At 45.3% G+C, this 20,584-nt stretch overlaps 1 long non-coding RNA gene across 1 annotated transcript in view; it reads left to right on the forward strand.

Annotated features, from left to right (window-relative positions):
• Positions 1 to 2,477: 2,477 nt before the first annotated feature.
• LOC142818397 (uncharacterized) overlaps positions 2,478 to 20,584 on the forward strand; it is a 32,667-nt gene continuing 14,560 nt past the window's right edge. Inside the window, exons 1-2 of the long non-coding RNA XR_012895888.2 lie at positions 2,478 to 2,625; positions 8,942 to 9,161. This is a non-coding gene — a long non-coding RNA (uncharacterized LOC142818397). The remainder of the gene's footprint in view (positions 2,626 to 8,941; positions 9,162 to 20,584) is intronic.

Genomic DNA, 20,584 nt, shown 5'->3' on the forward strand with positions numbered 1-20,584 from the left:
GGCGGCAGCCGAGGGGGCAGGCGCTAGGACCCAACCTGCAGAGCCGCCGACCCGGCAGCCAGAGAGGGGACCCCGCCAAGCCGGGGGGGGAGCCGCCTGCCACTGATAGGGCCCTGGGTCGGGGCCCGGTGGAGAGGGAGGGCCCAGGCCCCTCTACCCCTGCTGCCCTGACCCCGGCGAGAAGGGGTTTGCCTAAAGGACTAGGCCTCAGGGCCTGCGTACTTCCAGACTAGGCCGGCTGGCCGTAATTCCCCTAATAGAGGAGCAGCGTACTTTCAGACTAGGCAGGTGGGCCGTAATTCCCCTAATAGAGGAGCAGCGTACTTTCAGACTAGGCAGGTGGGCTGTAATTCCCCTAATAGAGGAGCAGCGTACTTTCAGACTAGGCGGGTGGGCCATAATTCCCCTAATAGAGGAGCAGCATACTTCCAGACTAGGCCGGTGGGCCGTAATTCCCCTAATAGAGGAGCAGCGTACTTTCAGACTAGGTGGGTGGGCCGTAATTCCCCTAATAGAGGAGCAGCGTACTTTCAGACTAGGCGGGTGGGCCATAATTCCCCTAATAGAGGAGCAGCGTACTTTCAGACTAGGCTGGTGGGCCATAATTCCCCTAATAGAGGAGCAGCGTACTTTCAGACTAGGCTGGTGGGCCATAATTCCCCTAATAGAGGAGCAGCGTACTTTCAGACTAGGCCAGTGGGCTGTAGTTCCCCTAATACAGGGGCAGCGTACTTTGAAACTAACCTGGAGAAGTCCAAACTATGCCCCGGAGGCGGGCTGCCCGCCCTGAGGAAGGGGCGGCCCCCCAACAGCTGGTTACATCAGACATCTCTCTTTTTTCTCTGTGCTCTACTCATTTATTACCCTGCCTTCTTGTGAGTAAGGTGGAGGAGCTTACAGGAGGGCTGTGCCTAGTGCTTACTAGTGTTTGCACACATAGCCTGAGCTTGTGATGGGAAATGATCAGCCTCACAAGGGTCACAGCCCAAGCCTCACTTAGCTCTTACACAGTTCTGATCTTCAGCACATCTCAGAGGGCCTTACAGAGGAGGGCAGGTTCATTCTTCTTATTTTACAGCTGGGCCAAATGAAGCCCAGGGAGGGTAAACAATCTGACCAAAACTATTCAACAAGTCAGTGCAGGAACAGAGCTCAGATCTCTGAGGGTCTGTCTTGTGTCACATCCACAAAACCATTTCCAATGTATTTACAATAACTCATTATAAGAATTAATTCCATGCTTTCAACATCTAAGCCTTGCCTGCAGCCTTCAGCACTGCTGCATTTGGCTAGTCCATGGCTCTCAGACTCTCAGCCTGTAGGTAAGGCCCGCAGGGGTGATTCCACAATCTGGTCTGAAACTCCCAGTGGTCCAGGGGAGTTTGTCTGTTACCAGCCCCCAAGCCTTGACCCTTCCCACCATTGTCCAACGCTTTCCCCCAATGCACCCTGTCCCCCAAACATGTGACTTTGGGGAATCAAAGGGAGGGGCTGGTACCGTGTAGCAGCAGCGGTTGCACTCCTTCACACTTCATGCAAGCAGTGACTCTGAGAAGGCTCTAGGGGTCATGCTGGGCAAACCGCTTAACAGGAGCTCCCAGGGTGCTGCTGTGGTAAATACAGCTAAAGCCATCGTTAGACTCACAAGCAGAGGAATGAGAAGGACAGGCAGGTCACACAGTATCCATGAGACTGAGATTGGATACTGCAGCCTGCTTTTAGGGCTATTGAAAAATTGGAGATGAGGCAGCAGGAGCCCAGCATTTTGAGGGCTGAAGAAAAATGCCTTCTTGTGGGCTATTGTGAGCCCAATCTGTTTTGCTTCTATCAAAGGAGGCTGAGAGGTGATTTCATTGCAGTGTCTAAGTGCCTTCCCGGTGAGAGACTGTCAGGTATTAAAGGGCCGTTTAATGTTACAGAAAAAGGCAGAACAAGACGAATAGCTGGAAGGCGAAAACAGACAGATTCATGTTAGAAATAAGGCAGCAATTTTTCTGTGAGGATGATTCACCATTGGAACAAACTACCAAAGCAAGTGACAGATTCTCCATTTCTTGATATCTTCTAATGAAGATTAGATGCCTTTCTGGTGTGTGCTTGGATCAAAAACCTTAGCTACTATGATGTACAGGAGGGCTGGGATATTTAGGGGTCAGATTCACTGCTATCATGGTACCTTCTGGCCTTAAAGTCTACTAATTAACGAAAAACTGAATGTGGCATATGGGGCCTCTGGGGCTTTACAGTGCAGCCAGCTTGATCCCCAGACTCAGCCATAATTAAGTGAGATGATCTTGGGAAAACCTGTCAGACACCTAGAGAAGCTGGTCAAATCAGCTCACCAACCTTACAAGAGAGTGGACGGTGTGGCAGTGACATCAGAAAAGCCTGTTTTAGACCTCAGTCTATTGGTGGACTGTGGTGGGGAGGTGGTGACTTCATAGAAGGACCCTGATATCAGTTGGACAGGACAGAGATACAAGAGAGGAGCAACTGCAGAGATTCCCATGGCTTTAGAGCAGCAAGGATCCTTCTCAAGATCCTTGCATCATTTGCTCAAGTAGTGGGATGTTAAGGCACCAGGGACCCTTTCCACTTGAACATCCCCTCTGTCCTCCAATCTAGGTGTGTCTACACAGATTGTTTTTCTTCCAGGAAGTTTGGGAATGTGGGTGGGACAAATTCATTATCCCAGGTTAATCTTTTTGTGGACAGAGGATTGCCATCCACAGGCCTAAATACTTCTGCCATAGAATTCAGAGCCAAAGAAGTGGAGCTCTCCCTGTGTTCAGTTGATGGAATCCATAATCCAGTCTCCATTTTAAGATGCTCCATGCGAGTATCTTTCTCTTCAGATTCACTCTCAAATGTGCTGAATAAGGGTGGATGAACCCCATGGGGCCCACTGCGCATGTGAAGTGGCAGCTTTGGCCTTGCACCCTGTTTTCTCTCAGGTCCTATGTCACGATCTATTTCATGAGGGGAACCTACCAATTCTCCCACAGGCAGTTGGAGATTCCTATGCACTTTATTTGCCCTAATCCTGTCTCAAGTTTCATTTTGTAGTCCAGCAGATCTAAGTTTTTCCACTACCAAGTAAAGTGTTGCCATCCACCTGCCAGCAATCTTGTGTTTGTCAGCAGCACCCAATTTCTGCAGCAGAACTCTGTCCCCTGGCTGGAGCTCCTGCAGACACAATCTTGCATCATACCAGTGCTTGTTACTATCTGAGATTTTCTGGACAGCAGCAGTAGCCAAGTGATAGGGAGGAGGTGGAATCTCCATCCCTAGAGTTTTTTAAGTTTCGGCTTGACAAAGCCCTGGCTGGGTTGATTTAGTTGGGGTTGGTCTTGCTTTGGGCAGAGGGCTGGACTCGATGACCTCCTACAGTCTCTTCCAGCTCTAAGATTCTATGATAGGCATCCTACAGCTTTTGTCTTAGTCAGAAAATATACTGCAGATGTGTCTTATAACTTCCTTTTCTGCACCTCATTCAGAGTTGTTTCCCATGGTCAGAGCAAATCCAGAGTTCAGAGGTGCATTCTCAGAGTTCACCTTCCATCCTGAGCATTTTGCTCACTCTGCTGCTCACTCACCATCCGCCTGCTCACTGTTCTCTGCTGCCATCTTGCTGGCCATTCATCTCACTTCTCTACTGCTGCCCTGCTGGTCACCCATTATACCTCTTCATTACCACCCTGCTGGCTGTTTGTTCCATCTCTCCATCACCAACCTGTTGGTTTTCAGTCACATCTGTTTGCTGCTTCTGCTGGCTTGTGGCAGATTTGGCTCCAAGCCAAACCTGGTGATTGTACCTCTTGGTCCAAAGCACAGTCCAGACACAATACATTTCAACATCCACTGGACTAAAGTTAAATAATAAAAGAGACTCATTATGGAGTCTATTCTAGTTCTAACAGTAGAATGAGGAAGGATGGGGGGAAGAAGGAGTATGGGGAGAAACATGTTGAATCAGTCTTACAACTCATATCTGGAGGGCATGCTGCATGCTGTTTCAGAGTAAGGATATTAACAAACAAGTAGGCTGCGTCTAGACTGGCATGATTTTCCGCAAATGCTTTTAACGGAAAACTTTTCCATTAAAAGCATTTGCAGAAAAGAACATCTAGATTGGCATGGACGTTTTTCCGCAACAGCACTTTTTGCGGAAAAGCATCCGTGCCAATCTAGATGCGCTTTTCCGCGAAAAAGCCCCGATAGCCATTTTCACGAATGGGGCTTTTTTGTGCAAAACAAATCTGAGCTGTCTACAGTGGCCCTTTTGCGCAAAAGGACTTTTGCCTGAACGGGAGCAGCATAGTATTTCCGCAAGAAGCACTGATTTCAGACAGTAGGAAGTCAGTGTTCTTGCGGAAATTCAAGCGGCCAGTGTAGACAGCTGGCAAGTTTTTCCGCAAAAGCAGATGCTTTTGCGGAAAAACTTGCCAGACTAGACACAGCCGTAATGTACTAGTTGAGTACTCAATGGAATTTCCATCAACAATTCATCTTCTTGATAGGCACTTCCGCATTTCTCCTTTGAAATGTACAAAAGCCCCTGCTGGGGACTCTTGTACATTTCACAGGTGGCATGCCGTGTGCAGCCTGGGGCCAACGGGAAGCCCCACTGATGCCAGGCTCCATGAGGGCACTTACCCTTTGAAATGCACAAGAGCCCCCATAGACTTTCAGGGTATGTCTACACTACCACCCTAGTTCGAACTAGGGTGGTTAATGTAGGCAACCGGAGTTGCAAATGAAGCCCGGGATTTGAATTTCCCGGGCTTCATTTGCATGTTTCCAGGCGCTGCCATTTTTAAATGTCTGCTAGTTCGGACTCCGTGCCCACGGCTACACACGGCACGAACTAGGTAGTTCGGATTAGGCTTCCTATTCCAAACTACCAGTACTCCTCGTGGAACTGCCGACGAAGGGTTTTGGGGTCAGCAGATCCCCGTCTAGACTGTCACACTCTGCCGACAATCAGCTGATCGGCACAGCGCAGCGGCCATTTTGATTTAAATGAAGCGGCGATTATTTAAATCGACACTTCATTTCCCTTTGCCATCCTAATCTACATGGCTCTGTTGACAGAGCCATGTAGTTTAGACACACCCTCTGTAAGTGGTCTCAGTGCCACTAGATGGGATAGTACACTACACCGAGCAAGTGTGTGTGGGTTACACCTGCTCCAATCCATCTGATTCTTTTACCAGGTGCTCAAGGCTCTGCAGAGGCTACACCTTTTAGGGTGCCTCTGAAAGGATGTAGAATTCTAAACTGAGATAGGGAAGGGTTAAAAAGTAGGCATGGACCACTGGGATTCCGCCCCACTATCCCTGCAGAACCTGCTCCAGCTGCAAGAAGAGTTTCAAAGGGAGTCTATCATGGGGGTGTATGTGCCTGCACATTAGCTCAGAAACTGAAAGGTTAATATATGCATTGTCAGCCATTGTTGATTGGCAGGCTTACAGAAGCTGGGAGGATCAAAGGACTGGGAAACAGACTGGGAACGGCTGCTACAAAGGAGTGAGCAGACAGGAGAAAGGAACTCTGGTCACCATGACAGGCCTGAGCACAGAGTGAATTTCCAGATTCCTGGACATGAGTGGACTGACAACCCCACTGAGCTGAAAGAGCTGGAGACACATCCTCCTCGTGTTTGGACAGGGGATGCACTTCTGATCTGATGCACCACCTCACCGAGCCAGACAGTGCAAAGAGGAGAGACAACAGAGAATGAGCGACTGATCTAGGGAAATGCTGAAGGATATAGCAGGAGTCCTGGCTGCAGGAGATACCCTGCCAGCCATAGCTGCCCAAGGCCTGAGAACAGATGCCAGCCTTTGCTCTAACATCTGGATGATCCTGGGTGAGATATGTGGCCATATGCCCAGTGGAGAGGAGGACCCAGGTTCTTACATACTTACCCATTTCATGGAAGGAGTCTAGACCTCTTTTCCCATCCTTTGGGGAGGAGGAGAAGGCAGAGACATAGAATCATGAATCATAGAACACTAGAACTGGAAAGGACCTCAAGAGATCATGTCCAGTCCCCTGCCCTCACAGCGGGACCAAGCACTGTCTAGACCATCTCTGGTAGCTGTCTATCTAACCTGCTCTTAAATATCTCCAGTGATGGAGATTCCACAACCTTCCTAGGCAATTTATTCCAGTGTTTAACCACCCTGACAGTTAGGAAGTTTTTCCTAATGTCCACCCAACTAAACCTTGCTTGCTGAAGTTTAAATCCATTGCTTCTTGTCCAATCATCATAGGCCAAGGAGAACAATTTCTTCCCTCTTGGGCTACATCTAGACTACAATGCTTTTTTGGAAAAAGATACGCAAATTGCGCTCCACACTTTTCATATCTTTTTCTGATAATTTTGTAGGGAGAAGCTTTTCCAAAATTTGGCCTATCTATACTGGGACAAATTTTAGAAAATCCTTCTTTTGGAAGAGCCCTTCTTCCTCGTGCAAGGAGGAAGATAGGGCTTCCAAAAGAGTGCGTCTGCTATTCTTCCACACACAAAAAGGCAGAAGAGCAGACGTATTCCCCTGGTATCCTGGAAAAACCCCATAGTCTAGACATAGCCTCAGTCTTCTCTTTTCCAAACTAAACAAATCCAGTTCCTTTAGCCTTCTCTCATAGCTCATATTAATCCTTGAGCCTTTAGTGATTCACAGGAACCGGGGGCAGGCTGCAGACCCTTTCTTTTGTGTGGATATTGGACTTTACATTGTGTTGCACTCTGTGAATCTGGAACTTGGTGAACCAACTGGAGAGCCAAGGCCTCAGATCCCCATCACTCAGCCAGATGATCCCTTGCCTCCAGTTGGGATCCTAGGTCTTCTCCACCAGACATGGAAGGAGCCAGGCTCCCATCCAACCAACATGGTACCACGTGTGTTCTGTCAGAAGGAAAACTTGGAGGCCCTGCAGGCTTCCATGCAGGAGAACCTACTGAAATCTCAGAACCAGGATCAGACAGACAACAATGGGCCTGAATGTGAAAATTTAAACTCAGTGAGAAGGTTTGTTTTTACTAACAATCTTGAAGTCAAAACTGTTGCCAAGTAGCAAGGACCATTCAAGGTTATAAATAGGGAAAGGGCAGTGGATGAAATCTGCCAACCAGAGAAGAGAAACGAACCAGACACTATACCACAAAGACCTACTGAAGGCTTGAAAAGACCTTTTTCACCAGAATGTCAACTTGGGTTGCTAGTGTCCTTAATCCACTATGTTGGACTAAAAAGAAACAGCAAATACAATGAATTGAAGACCTCCCTTTGATGTTTATAGCATGGCCTGATCATTCTGATGGAGACTACCATTCAGTGCAGGCCACTGCAGGGAAAAAGGTCCCTGAGACTCTGATCAGGCCGTAATAATTTCACGACCATGAAAATGTGTCATGAATTTTGAAATCTGTCCTGAGCTGTGAAAACTAATCTCCCCCTGTTGCTAGGAATCCAGGGCATTCAACAGCTAGTCTGGCCCGTCTGGGGAGGGATAGGAGTTGTCTTTCTCCTACAGAGTCTCTGTGGGTAGGCAAATCAGAGCTACCTTGAAAAGCAAGAAGAAATGTGTGGAACCTTACTCTAGACCTTCCCTGAAAGCTGCACGGAAGTGAAGGCATTCCTGCCCCACAACGACTTTGTGAACTGCTGCCCCACCACAACAACACACCTTCTTATCTCCTGAAAGTCTACTGTCTGCTCTCTGACTCCATGAATCTTCCCAGAGGAGCTGAAACAGCTATTGAATGAAAAGCAAAGTGTATACTTTTGGAAGACATTTGGTACCATAATGGGCCATAGTGTGCAATCAGTTTCTAAGCAAACCTACCTATTGACATCAATGGGGAATTCTGCTTTAACATGATGATTGGATATGGCCTATGATATATATTAAGCTACTCACTTTGCTTCTTCATGATACTTAGCTTTTTTAGACGGGGTTTTACCTTGCCTGCTTTACATATTTTGAAATAACTAAAAGCAAAAGAGATTATTCTTGGCTTCCCCTATAAAGTTGGCTAGAACACAGGGAAGGATCAATGACTATAGCAGAAATGTAGGTGTTCAATGGGCCATTTTAGTGAAACATGGTTAACTTACTATCACAAATGGCTTTTCAGCTAGGAAGTGACAAATGCTGTTATTTCAAGAGAAATAAAATAATGTGATGGCTTTTTGTGGCATCAGGCTACAAAGCAGAACTGGAGGGTCCCAAAGATTCCTGTGGGGGGGGGGGGAAGACCCCCATTAGTTGCTATGGAAAGTACAATCATACTTTACAAGAGACATAAGCAAGATTTGCCTAAATCCAGCACATACAGACCTATTTCAAGTTTGCTGAACTGTATAAGGTTTTAAACTCTGTTTTATCTGTTAAAATGCGACCGTTTCTGAAATCCATGCTGCTGCTGTTTTAATTACTATTATTCATTACTTGCAGCGCCTAGAAACCCTGACTATGATCAGAATGCCATTGTGATAGGTCAGTGTTTCTCAAACTAAGGGTCCTGACCCAAAAGAGGATCCCAAGGCAATTGTAAGGGGATATGATATCACTAAAATACCCTGCCTCCTTCTCCCCCGGACAGCAGGGATAGAAGTCTTCACTCTGTGTGGGACACCACCACTGCTGGATCCAGTGTGTGCCAGCCCGGAAGGTAACAGAGCTGCCCTGTCACTCCTCCCCCACCCACAGGCTCACAGCCTAGCTGCTTTCCATGCCTGCTTGTCCCCAGGGCGTGGGTGTATCAAGGCTCCCCTGGGGAACATTGGTGTCCCTGAAGGAAGGGACCCATAGCCCAGGCCTCAGGTGGCCTTGCTCGAAGCACATCCCCCTTGTCCTTTTGGTGTTGGCTCAGGGAAGATGACTGGCTTCAGGCTCCAGGGATGACTGCCCTTCTCTTTGTTCTTCACAGCCAGATCTGTGATTGGGGAGCAGGTGATGCCTCCCGTTCCATCCTCGTGACTCCGTGGGACCCAGAAGGGAAAGTAGACCCAAGAAGACCTGCAGCGGGAGCATATTGCCTGCCTGAGTGCCCTGCAGCACTTCCTGGACCAGCAGGACTACAGGCTTCAGGAGGACCTGGCTCTCTGGCATGCCACCTGGAAGGAGCTGCTGCAGCAGAGCCGGTCCCTGTAAGTAGTGTTCACAGCCACTGTCTAGTGCCTGGGGGCCGTTCCTGCTGCCATTCCAGCCTCTGCTCCAGAGCCCGCTCTTACTCCTCCCACTGCCACTCCTGCTCCTCCTCTCGCTCCTGTTCCTGCCCCCCACCTTCTTCCCCTAGTCTCCCCCCATGGCCACTGAGGGTCCCACAGATGAGGCGGTGGGACTGCCTGTGGTAGGCACTACTCCCAGCCCCAGCCCAGAGCCTTTCCTCCTCATCCTGCCTATGCCCAAGCTCCTTCCCCAGGCCCTCCCCAGTTATATTTACCCCAAACAAGAACAGTTATAGCTGGTTTCAAAACAACAGGTATGCTTTATTGTGTCTGGAAGGGGCGGAGGAGGGTGGGGGAGAAGGAAGGGAAGGGAAGGATGGGGAGGAAAGGCACACTGGGCCACTGCAGAGGACCCTTGTGGGGAGGCCTGAGGGAGAGTCTCACAGCTGGCGTTGGCTGAAACTCTCCCTCAGGGTCTCCCAGATCCTCACAGCCCCCTGATGGGCCTGACAGATAGAAGCCATGCATGGCTGTTCAAAGGCCCTTGCAAGCCACTCAGTCTCTGCCTCCCTTGCGTCCAGGAATGTCTCGCAGATGTTGTGAAGGGTGCGACATGCAGCCAACACCTGGGGGACATTTTGCTCATGGAGCTCAAGGTGGGCGAGGAGAGAAAAAAACTTCCCTTGAGACACCTGAAGGAGCCCTCCTTAACCATGTGGGCCCTGCTGAGCCTTGCATTAAAACATTCCCTGGTGCAGTCTAAGTGTCCAGTATATAGCTTCATGGGCCAGGGGAGCAGAGGGGTTGGCTGTTTCCCTCTCCCCTCAATGCACGTTGGCATGTCCAAATCCCTGACCTTTGTGGAAGAGGCTAGAGTTCCTAAATACACAGGCATCATGTGTCTTCCCTGACCAGCTGATGTAGACATCAGTGAACCAGTTTCAATGGTCTATGACGGCCTACAGGACCATGGAGAAGTAGCCTTTGCGATTGATGTAATCTTATACCCAGTGTTCGGGAGCCCAGATGGGGGTGCAGGTGCTGTCAATAGCCATCTTTCTCTCCTCCTCCCTCTCAGCTCAGTGTTTTAATTAACAAACCACTTCCCTTGCTGTGTAATTAAATATTATAAAAAAATAGCAGCTAAAAATGGGAAAATCTAATATACTAGATGACTAAGGGAACCTAGCTCCCTCCTATCTTTTGGCAACAGTGATTTCTTAAGGAAAGAAATCCTTGTGATTTCTAAAACCAGGAAAGCTGAGGAAGAGTACAGGGTTTATTCCTTTCAGATGACTATTGAAGCAAGATTTATGCAAGGTTTTTTTGTTTGTTTGTTTGTTTGTTTTTATATTTTGAAGTACATTAAATAAATAATACCTGTTATTAAAAATACCAAACAAACAACAGCTTGAAAACAATAACTCTGAGATAAATAGGGTATTTGCCTTAATTGTGAAAAAAATCCTTTGGCTTCAGTAACTTTCCATGCCTAGGCCAACATTTTACTGCTATTATTAGTCTCTAAAGCAGAAACATTACTGGTAAATCTATAGCCCAACTGAATGCCAAGTCACAGAAGAACTTCTGCTTTTCATAAGGTTTTGTTGCAAAAGCTTTTCTGTTCTGCTGGGGCTGGTCCTAGGGAAGAAATAGGAGTCTATTGACCTTATAACAAGGTCACACTCACCTCTCACAAGCATAGCCAACTGCAGGTACCTGCACTCTGACTATGTCTAGACTACAATCCTCTTCAGCAAGAGGAAATGCAAATAGAGTGCTCATTTGCATATATCGCACTCTCATTTGCATTTCCTCCTTGGATCACTTTTATGCAAAAGGTTTTTGCGCAAAAAAGTGCTGTGTAGATGGTTCCAATTTGCACACACACAAAAAAAACCTTTTGCACAAGAGCCATACTTAATTAAGAAATGGCTCTTGCGCAAAAGGGGTGTATTTGCGCAAAACGGAGCCATCTACACAGCTCTTTTTTGCACAAAAGTGATGCAAGGAGGTAATGCAAATGAGAGTGCGACATATGCAAATGAGTGCTCAATTTGCATTTCCTATTGCTGAAGAGGATTGTAGTCTAGACGTGGCCTTTGTCACAAAGTCTCAGGTTCTGCAGCAATTCCTAGCAGCTAAGCCCCAGTCTTCAGGAGCTGCCCTGGGCTACAGTCCAGTCTGCAAGAAGCCCTCCACAGTGAGCTATCAATGATATTGCTACTCCTTCACCCAGCCGGAGGCCCAGGCTGCACACCTAGGGCTCCAAAGAAGAACTGACTTGCTCTAGTCCATCAGCTTTCTTTATATTGGACTGCTGGGCCTTGATTGATATGCCTTTCACATTACCACTCTAGGGAGCTTGGAGGACACTTCTACTGCTCTCTTCCTGGGATGAGGTATGAGAAGGCCTCAAGTCTCCAATAGGGGCCTTTAGGGCCTAGTCCACCCTGTCGCAATATTGGAATTGTTTTTTGGAGCTGAGAGATCACTGTGAGGAGAAGTCAGACATTCCATCAAAAATCATTTTGTCTGGGAGCAGAAAATTACTTCCTTGGATCACATGATATTAAAGGAACCATGAGGGGTAAAGGCAGGCAGCAAGAGACTAGTGATTTCATAAGTACCTCTTGCCTGTCATTGGCTGACAATGTGAACCAAACTCAATACAAGAAGGAAACATGAAAAGAACAAACATTCTTAGAATGTGTGGAAACTTTTCTTTGTATTGATCCTTGTGACTTCTACAAGTAATGCTTAAATACAAGTATAACCCAGAAATTATAGATATATTTCCTCAAATACTAAAATGTAGTTATCACTGAAGAACATTCTCAGTTCAGCAATAGAAAAGCCAAGAACTCAAAACTACTCGGAGAAAGAATTAATGAAGCTTCCTTATTAAGTTGCCCCTTGATGGAGAGCAGCTTTGAAACATTAGCTAATAGCTTCCATATGATGGGGGTAGTCTGCCCCTTTGATAGTAGTGATACCTCATGATCAACCCACCCTGTCATATGGTGTGGCCCTTTTAAATTTTGTAAGGTTCAGTGTATAAATATGTACAAGGACCTAGGAGATACTAATAGAGAGAAAACTGTCCTGGGAATAAGTCAGGGGTGAGCAAATACTGACCAGTGGGCTGGATCCAATCACCAGGATTAGCCTCTGGTGCACCTCCCCAGACCCACTGTATTACTTGCATTTCCATGGATATGAGCAATCACCACTCCTGTTGTCCATGGATTCCCATTCCTGGCCAATGGGTGCTGCGGGAAACAATGTCCCAGTCCGTGCCACGGGAGCTGTAATCACTGGTACCTGCAGAGGCAGAGGGGTCTCACTATAGGATCACTAGCCCACCAGGAGCTAATCCTGGTGAACTGCTGCCAGTTTATTGCCCACCCCTGAGTAAATAATGCTTGAGAAATCCTGTCACTGTGACTTTAAGGGTCTGGGCCCAGGAGCCTTGCAGAAAGAGTGGAGTAAGTCTCCCTCTCAACCAACTGGGGATGAGCTAAGGGAAGGAGACTGGCATAAATGCTGTCTCCAGTCTCCCAGGATACTAGCAGGAGAAGTGTGGGGACTACAAAGTGCAGGACCTTCGGTGGTTAACTCAGACTGTCCTATGAACCAGACAGCTCTGAAAATGTAAGTCCAACATTGGTGGAGCCAGGCCCACATTCCTGAATATTTGTGGAGCACAAGCACCATGGGCCCATATAACTTGCCACTTATGGACCCAGCGCAGGATGAGCTAACCAAAGTGAGTCATGCTTGTGGAAAGATGTAATAATAACCATTAAAGTGCATGACTTGGATCAGTTGAGTCTGGCTACTTGTCTCACAGAACTGCAGGAGGCCATGTATGTAACCCCCCCTGCAAAACCATGAGGGGCTACCGGGGTAGTGCTGAAGAGCGATTCCCCATGATGCTCTTCATCTGCTAAACACAGTCATGCTCCTTCAGAGTCCTGGGTCAGCTGCAGTTATCAAATACAGATTGGCTGGAAACTTGGCAATGTGGCACATGAGTCAAGTGAAACAAAAGAGCACTGACTGTCCTGAAACAAAAAACAGGACTGTGTAGCACTTTAAAGACTAACAAGATGGTTTATTAGGTGATGAGCTTTCGTGGGCCAGACCCACTTCCTCAGATCAAATAGTGGAAGAAAATTGTCACTTGATCTGAGGAAGTGGGTCTGGTCCACGAAAGCTCATCACCTAATAAACCATCTTGTTAGTCTTTAAAGTGCTACATAGTTCTGTCTTTTGCATATAATAAAGATGACATGCTTATTGACTCCATCTTAGCTCTTGAGCCTATGACTTAATCCCATTACAAGATGGTTTTCAGAAACCCTTAGATATAAAAACCTGATCAGAAAACATAGTTCATTGTTTTGTTGAAAGTGCATTTGCATTTTTCTACATGAGAAAAAGTGGGTTGTCCATGCAAAGCGTTGCATAAATGTCTCCTACTAAGTCCTTTAATGAGCACATAACCATTCAAATGAACAGCCTCATGTTGGAAGGACTGGAAGATTATTGGTAAAGATTTCAATCTTACATTCATGCAGTGCCTTTCTTCACAAAGAAATTTACAAAGTGATACAAACCAGACATCTCCTCATTCATCACTGAAACACAACCTGCTCTGGAATGAAGCATAGCAACTAGTTTCAGTGATAAATAGGACAAATAGCACAGAATATATATACTCTACTGAAACTGAAGTGGTTGTTTAGAGAAACAGTATAATAAAACAAGTTGAAATTTAGCCAGAAAAATAGTGTCTAAGTCTTCTCTTACAAAAACCAAAAAACCATTGTTTTATGCCTCATCCAAAAGATAGCACTTTCAGCACTACAGTGACCCATCTCAAAATGCAAGCCATGCCTCCTTCTGAACAACAAACATTGTCTTCTGATGCTGTTTTGAAACTGGCAGGCATGGCCCAATCCTTAAGTTTCAACTTCTTTGTGGGCATTCTTGGAGCTGTAGTTCCCAGAAGGAATGTGTGACAGAGCAAGGCTGGTTGGGAAGGGGGATAAAAGACATACTCTGTTCCTCAGTAAGACTTGAGGCTAGGGAGGAGAGTAAGAAGTGGGGTAAAGATTCCTCATTCTGAGAGCTGGGGTAGTAATCAACAGCTCGATGTCAAGTTGGCAGTCAGTTTCAAGTGGAGTGGCCCAAGGATCAGTTCTAGGGCCGATTTTGTTCAACATCTTTATTAATGACCTGGATGAGGGGATGGATTGCACCCTCAACAAATTCGCAGATAACACTAAGCTCGGGGGAGAGGTAGATATGTTGGAGTGCAGGGATAGGGTCCAGAGTGACCTGGACAGATTAGAGGATTGGGCCAAAAGAAAGCTGATGAGGTTCAACAAGGATGGAAAAATCTCAAGCATTGTTACAGGCTGGGGACCGACTGGCTAAGTAGCAGTTCTGCAGAAAAGGACCTGGGGATTACTGTGGATGAGAAACTGGGTATGAGTCAACAGTGTGCCCTCGTAGCCAAGAAGGCAAATGGAATATTAGGTTGCGTTAGGAGGAGCATTGCCAGCAGATCTAGAGAAGTGATTATTCCCCTTTATTCGGCAATGGTGAGGCCATATATGGAGTACTGCAACCAGTTCTGGGCCCCCCACTACAGAAAGGATGTGGAGGCATTGGAAAGGGTCCAGCAGAGAGCAACCAAAATGATTAGGGGGCTAGAGCACATAACCTATGAGGAGAGGCTGAGGGATTTGGGCTTATTTAGTCTGCAGAAGAGAAGAGTGAGGGGGGATTTGATAGCAGCCTTCAACTTCTTGAAGGGAGGTTCCAAAGAGGATGGAGAGAGGCTGTTCTCAGTAGTGACGGATGGCAGAACAAGGAGCAATGGTCTCAAGTTACAGTGGGGGAGGTCTAGGTTGGATTTTAGGAAAAACTATTTTACTAGGAGGGTGGTGAACCATCCAATTCAAGTAAGAGTTCAGTTTGATTCAGTTAATCTGGTGAAATCTGACAGGGTGGCATCCTTAATATAGTATAGTAAGACACGGAGAAAACTCTGTTGACATGAAGCTTTTGGCTCATCGTCTTAATTTATCCAGCAACAAGCAGATTGGATTAAAATCTGCATTGAACCCAGAGTGTTATTTCCCGGTAGCTCACTTCTCCTCAAAATGCAAACTACACTCTTGATTTATAAACCTACAACTCCTGTTTAACAAAGTCATGATGAATTATCAAAATCCCACTCTTCCAATGTTGTCGAATGCTACTTTTCCTTCTATTGCTCACTTACAAACTGTTTTTAAAATCTTTCCTGCTTTGCTATTTCTGGCATTGAGCCTTTAGCTTACTCTTCTGGATGATCCTGAGTTATGACTTAATTTCATTTGCTTTTGCTATGTATTTTGGTGTTTTTTGTTTTTTTATTGTGGCATTGAAACTTTAATCTAAGATTTGGATTCCTTGCCAGAAAAGCCTGGTTTTTATTTGACTGGCATATGTATCTGCAGAAAGAATAAATTTAGTGAACCAAATTTTGTGTAGTAAAATATCTCACATCCTACATCAGAACCTGAGCAGTCAGTGTGTCTATATAAGTTTAAGCAAATTAAAATCTAACTTGCAGAAATTGCAGTCCTATTTTTTAAAATATATTATGAGAGAATCTAATTTATATCCTGCAGCCTTAGGATGGTTATTGCTAACATCTAATAAAACCATGGCAATACCTTACCCTCTAAGAATAAAAAAATCGGTCTCTAGTTCATGTAACTGAGTTTCTTTAGCATTAGCCAGACTGTTATATGCTGAAATTATTGGCTTTGTTGAGCTAGTAGCTGAATATTAATCTACACTTAATAACCTCTTGATATATGGAATGTCTCATCTATTGGGTTACCCTAATGAAGACCACAACTGACAGTGTTTCTCTGATGCCACTACTGGAGGGGCTGTAGAGATGCTGCCATTCTCCTCTGAGTTTTTCCAGATCAATTTACTCCCTTTGAGCACACAGTCATAGAGATTCTCTTTTAGAGAAGAACACAGTTGTGGTCCATGGTGATAAAGTAATACTAGCAGACCTCAGCTGTCTGCAGGCAGAATCAAACCAGGGACTTCAGGAACTTAGCGTGTGAGCCACAACTACATGAACTAAAAGCCATTTGCCTATTAGCTAAGGCTGTAGAATTGACTAATTGTACTCTCTCTGTGGGTGTGTCTGTACTACAGGGTTTTTTTTTTTAAAGGTGGCCTTTTTTCGAAAAAACTTCCCCTGCATCTAGACTGCTGCTGTGTTCTTTTGAAAGTAAATCGAAAGAACACGTCAGTTTTTTCGACTGCGGAAAACCTCTTTTTATGAGGAATAACGCCTTTTTTCAAAAGCTCTCTTTCAAAAAAGGTGCTATGCAATGCAAACTGTGCTTTTTTGAAAGAAAGCATCTAAACTGCCTGGGCACTCTCTTTCAAAAAAGTGGCTTGCTTTTTTGAAAGTACTGGTTGTAGTCTAGACACTCTTTTTCAAAACAGGCTTTTTCAAAAGATGCTTTCGAAAAAGCCTCTTTCGAAAGACGCTTGCAGTCCAGATGTAGCCTGTGAGTGGCCTCAGTGCCACTAGATGGGACAGTACACCAAATCCAGAAAGTGTGTAGATTACATAATCACAGTAGCAGCAAGAGGTCCCCAATCAAGATTGGTACTCTTGTTTTGATATATGAGATCAGATGAAAGCACATGGACTGAAATCAATCTCTTCTCTGCAAACCTACACTTTAGTGTCTCAGATGCTGAAACTATTACTGAGATCTGGAGAGAAGAACTAAATGGGATGATTATATGCTATCTGTTGGTCATAGACTATGACTTTCATATTATGTGGATGTCCTTAAAGTATTACACTTACAATAACTGTAAAATTACTGGGGATTCATCATTATTCTTGTGAACAGCCTTGCTGCTTTTTACCAGATCATATAACAGTTATACTTTTGGAGAAACATGCATTCACTGATGTTCGGCATATGATTAATAAATCTGTCTTGTCTACACTAACTAGTTTTGTTGCCAAAAATTGATAAAATAGTGAGAGTGTACACCCTTCTCTTTCCCACTCCCTTTATTATCCACAAAAAGCCAGTGTGGACTCTGCTGTTTGTTTTGTCGATAGACCGGGCTTCCACCAGTATTCCAGAATGCCTGTGCTGAAGGCTCTGTTCAGTGTTTTGATCTCTGCTGCTGACATGTGTAGTCATGCACAGCTCCCCTTCCAAAGCTCTGTAAGTATCTGACTGTTGAGTGGGCTGCTCCATTTGGGGAGCAAAGAACAAATTATTGAAATGTTCCTGTTCTGCCTTGCACTAGAAACACAGTGGCAGGCAGACTGCTACTGCAGGGGGAGGGGGACAGACACTGACATTCCTCAGTAGGGCGAGATCACAGAGGTACTCATGATGCCACTCAAAAGCTGAGTAGAGTATGGAAGAACTCGCGGGTGGGGAGAAGAGAGGAATTCTGAGGTGCACAGGGATCAGCTCTGCATTCCCACAGCACTGCAATACATATTCACAGTGCGTTGCTCACACTGTGGAAGATGGTGCCCATAGTGTTGACAGAGGGAACAAGTGTGAACACCCTCTGGACGAGCCTGCCAACAGGGGACAAAAGGGACAACTGCCCAAGGCCTGGGGCTCCTGGTCACCACTACTGCAGTCGTGGCTGAAACCCTGAGCCCTTTAAATCCCTGCCAGAGTTCTGGGCAGTGTGCTCAGGATGGCTCTGAGGGCTGGTGGAAGGGAGGGCACACTCATGTGCAGCTGCGGGCTGGCCGCCCCTTCTGTCCAAAGCCCCACCCCTCCAGAAGTACAGAGCAAAGCCCTTCCACCTTGCCCAGGGACTTGGCTAGTTTGTTGTTTCCCCTGACTTTTTTGCTTTGTTGCCTTTTGGGTGTTGGCATAAGTTTTGTTGATGTAAGACCCTTAGTCTTTCTGACAAAATAATGTTTTTTAATCTGTATCTGCTGTCTACAGGTTGATTTCTACTGCCCTTTCACCAAACTATGGCAAACAGTGTTCTCTTGTAACGACTACCTTATTTTGGCTTCTCATGGCACAGTAGTCAGATAGTATTACAATTGCAGAGTGGAGTGATGATGCTGTGCTGGCTTATCTAATTCTGGATTAAGGTCCTACTGAGTTCATGGGAAGTCAAGATCTACCAGTTTGTTCTGGTTTAAGCAGAGATGGGACTCCAGTAAGTCTCAAAAGAGACAGAGCCAAACACGCTCCCAAGTGTAAACTTCCATAGAGCGCATTATCCTGCCTGACAGCAACAATGAATTGCAGTGGCTGCAAAACTAGGTGCCAATTCATGCTGCTTGAACACATCATCTGAATGACTGTGGCAAAACCATGCAGAATGTGATGCTTTAAACTAGACCGCCTCATAACCACCAGCTCAGTTCAGCAACTCATGACTGAATTTAGGATTTGGCAAGGTTTTTGCTGCCCTGCAGATGATTGGGGAGGGGAAGGACCCATAATTGCTATCCATTGGAAAAGTGTTTTTTTAATCACCAATTATTCAAGGTTAATCCAGAGTGATTTTCTCAGAATCCTGGCAAATGTTTGTGCTTGCCCATGCATGGGAGAATTATATTAGTTTTCTGTGTCACTCATTCTAAAGACCCTTTTCTCTTCTGTAGCACTCAATTCTTACTTTAATACAACAAACATGCAAAATATAACTGTATCACATGTTGCACTGTCTTGTCAGTTTCCATTTCCTATTAATACCTTTTTCATGCATGAAAACTTACATTTCAACCAGTATTTTTTCCTTTGAACATCTCATTTCTCTAGGACCAAGGCTCTCAATCTGTGCTGTTACTTCTTCCAGGACCCTGCAGGCTTGCTAAACCCATACTTCTCTCTTACTTTCTTTATAACCAGGGAGTCACAGGAACCCAGCAGAAGAGACATAACATTCCCCATGGGGTGTTTCAATTTGAGACACTTAATCTGTTGCAGAAGTTGAAATCCAACATAGCAGCTCATCTACCAAAAACTTCATCTATCTAATCCTCCTTATCTAGAATAGAGCAGTTGTAGAGCCAAACTCTATAGAGTGTAAGAAACATAGTATTAAATGTGTTTATCACCACCTCACCTTAGCAGAAGGATAGGAAAGAATATTTACACTAGGAGGGATTGGGTTGAAATAGAAAAGCAAAAACACTCTCCTTGGCTGTGGATAATTTTTAGAATTAATTTGCAAATGCTGGTCACTAACAGTTGTACTAGCCACCTTCCTCTTCAGCTAAAGGAATATTCATATGGCTAGCAAAATGGGCTTCCATCATAGACGAGGAGTGCACTGAATGACAAGGCTGACTGACAGTTAGAAAGAATGAGGAGGACACAAATATACTCAAACTTCCTCTAACTGCAAGCAACTGCATTATGACTAGCCTAAAGGCACAGCTTGTTTCATTTTGATTAGGCACAGCTTCCAAATTGCTATCTTTCCTAAGGCGCTAATCACTTTTAGCTGTGAATAGACTGATTTGCTAACCATACTGAAACCAAAGGCTGAAGTAAATGCTGATCTGTTGTCAAATTCTAAATTGGCTGTTGTAGAGAGAAGCTGTCATTCATAGCTAACACCTCTTTCATGCATGCACACTCACATGCTCCTTCTAGTTTATGATGGATGAATTACATCATCAAAGAGAAATTCGAATAGCTTTGTATCTTGCACCAGAGGATCTGCATGTTCAACTCTCCTTACTGTCTGAAATACACGTGACCTGTTATTCCTGAAAACTTCAAAGTCTTTCATAAGACCTATTAAAATGAGGGTAAAATGGAGTTAGGTTTTTTTTTCTAGCCATAAAAGGAAGCTCAACACACCAAGGGATACAATTTGAGAACTGCTGCTTGACAGTTAAACATAAACAATTCCAGTGATGAAAGCACAATATGGGGATAATTGTCTGTTCAAATAAATCTGCTTGATGCTAATGAGCATTTGAACAATCCATTAAGCAGTCAGTTCTTCCTGGGCAATCATCTTTGGTAAGCAAAAATGACACATTTGAAACTTTTATTAAGTATACAATTTCCTCCCTCTGTTTCCTCTGCCTTTGATAGGGATCCCTTTCCTAATACAGAAAGAAGGTGCTTTATCTCCACTAGAAAAAACATAACTTAGTCCCACACAACAATGCACCCCTCTCAGTTCAGTTACAATCAATAGAGGAAGGACGGCCCAGTTCAGATAAAATAAGAATTGACCCAAATTTTAACCCTCCCTCAACAGGGGCAACCAGGCTTCAGATCAGTTTCCAGCATCATGCTGTGAAGAAAGTTGTGGTTGAAGAAGCTATTTGTGGATGCATAATT

The sequence above is a fragment of the Pelodiscus sinensis genome, chromosome Z (genome assembly GCF_052426305.1).
Source record: "Pelodiscus sinensis isolate ZL-2025 chromosome Z, ASM5242630v1, whole genome shotgun sequence".
Lineage (NCBI taxonomy): Eukaryota > Metazoa > Chordata > Testudines > Trionychidae > Pelodiscus > Pelodiscus sinensis.